The following is a 2,693-nucleotide window of genomic DNA, read 5'->3' on the forward strand; positions in this document are numbered from 1 at the left end:
CCACTACTCAAAACCCCACTATCTGTATTGCATATATCAGAAATATGAGTGAAGATACAAAGATTGTTCTCACTAGAACAATTCTGCACAAGTATGCTCAACTCTCTTAGCTCACAAGCTAGCTCTTGGCCAACACTTAGCCAATTCTACAACTCTCCAAGCCCCTAATATATTGTGTAATTCCTAGGATGAATAGCCCATAATTAAAGGGAATTCATGCTTCCAAAACTACACAATCCAAACATAGGATCAATATTTCATGCATGCATGAAATTTATACTCCAGTAAATAATACCACTGATAGTACACTATCCTTGCACTCGAGTCTCAACTGGGTCTTTCTTAGAATCGACATGCATGAGTTTCTCATGAGGGAATCTTCAGTTAATTGGAGTAGCACTAGTGGATGTATTAGTGCACCAATTGATTGTTAGTCCTCTATTAGTTCCAAAAACAATTTATAACTAATTTAACTTAACTTAACTCAGTAAACTGAGTGATCTAATTTCCAACTCAATTTAAACTCATATTGGAACCCTAAAACTTAGGGAGAACATATACATGACTATAGAAAGACTTCCAAATCAAGATTCCTAAGCTAATTAATTGAATCAAACCTAATGAACTATTTACAGGTTGCTATGAGAATAGAATTCAATTTTAATTCTCAGTTTAATTCAAGGACAAATTACATTGGAATTTCTTGTTGCCATTTCTCAACAATGGTATAGAGGCTTGAATCTCTATCTAGTTTCACTTGAGGACAACCATTCTCACTAGCCCAAGAAGCCTCCCATAGTCAAAGAAAAGAGAAATGATAGAGGAGGAGATCATATCAAATTGGTTCTTTAGGAAGCACTCACGTAATAGAGGAATGATATGATAAACGATTTCATTCAAATCCTTCAATGATTTCCAATAACGATCGAGGTACCTTCAACAAACAATAATTTTGGATGTGTGACACCCTTCAAGGTACAAGTTAACTTTGATATACTCTTATTCAAAGGAAAAATAGATGTAGATGCTTTAGAGAAATGGTTAAATTTGTTAGAGGGCTATTTATTTGTCTAAAAACTATCTGATAATGAGAAGATCATCTTTGCGCTCCTAAAATTTCTTCCCCATGTCAAATATTGGTGGGAAGGTTACTAGGAGAGACACAACAAAGAAAATTCTAGGATATTAAATGTAGGCCCCACTTGGGCCGCTTTTGTTGATGCCATTAAGGAGGAATTCTGTGTTGGAATCATGATTGTTGTTGGATCAAAACCCACAGGCATTAGTCTCTGCTACAATCACCAGAGTAGCACCAGAGTTAGGATTCACGAGAGGCGATTAGTCCATGTCATAAAATACATAGGGAGCACTAAACACAATGTCTAACAATCTCCCCCCAACACAAGTTGGGTGAGTTTCAAACTTGAGACTCGTCGCTCTGATACCACTTAATGGAAACTTGACTAAATTGAGAAGGGGGGTACATTCCTAGACATTAAATTATAATTAATTTTCAATGGTTAACTGAATAATCAAATGAGCAACATACACCTTATGAACAATAGATTCAATATAAACAACATTTTAACATCTAAATCACAACATAAAAATCAACGCACAAAATCATCCTCTATGGACACTAGATATAAGTGGAAACCCATAAAGGGAGAAAACCATGATTTTTTAATCATTGTGATGCAAAAGCAAGCTCCTACTCCTTTATTACATCTCATTTTATGTACGTTCCAAGCTAGAGGTGGTTGCTACCTCAATTTTGCAAGCTTTAACTTGGAAGGAAGCTCCAACTCCCATCAATTTTCTGGAGGCTACAACCCACAAGAGGCTCCTACCTCAACAAGCTCCAACCTATTATTTATCAAGTTGAAACTTGAAGGGACACTACAATCCCTTGATACATAAATAAAACAATGTGTTGGTTACCTCGTCTATAAATCTGCATACCTTCATCTCTATCTTTAAATCTTCTTCTATTATTCTTCTCCTGAAATCTGCTTCACGTCTTCTCTATATGTGCAAGGTAATAAATAACTCAAATAAGCTCTTACATTCTCAAAAACTCTAACCATATAGCCTTGCAACCTGACAATTTTTTATAAACAAACTTTTATGGTTGTCGATATTCCAAACATGAATATGAAGTGAAAAGATTTGTCTCTTAGCATTACACTCCTTGGTTTCACACTTTTTGGGATTTTGAATATTAAAATAAATAAATGCTTCACCAAATATTATTTTCATCCACTTGTAATGATTAGATCAACAAGCATAACAACCATATCCTTTGCAACATACATTGGTAAGATATCAACAACTATGACACATCACAACATCACAAGCATAACAACATTCTTCATGCATTTTCCTTTGACTTTTCCTTTGTCTTGCATCATGTCTTTGTCTTGCATCTTTGCCTTCATCTTTTCTTTGCATCAAAACATCTCATCTCAACCATGATATGCATATAACAACATAAGCAAGCCAACATCTACCACCATGTCATCAACATCTCCAAGCATGACAAGCATAACTCAAGATCACAAGCTCAATAATATGATTAACATAGCCTGCAACATACCTTGCAACATATTATGCCATCAAGCATAACAATGATCAAAAATATAATAACATAACATCATAAGCATATGCAAGCAATCCAATAACAATCCTTTCCT

Source organism: Pinus tabuliformis, chromosome 6 (assembly GCF_031772625.1).
Source record: "Pinus tabuliformis cultivar Carrire ecotype Pingquan chromosome 6, CPIR1, whole genome shotgun sequence".
Classification (NCBI taxonomy): Eukaryota; Viridiplantae; Streptophyta; class Pinopsida; order Pinales; family Pinaceae; genus Pinus; species Pinus tabuliformis.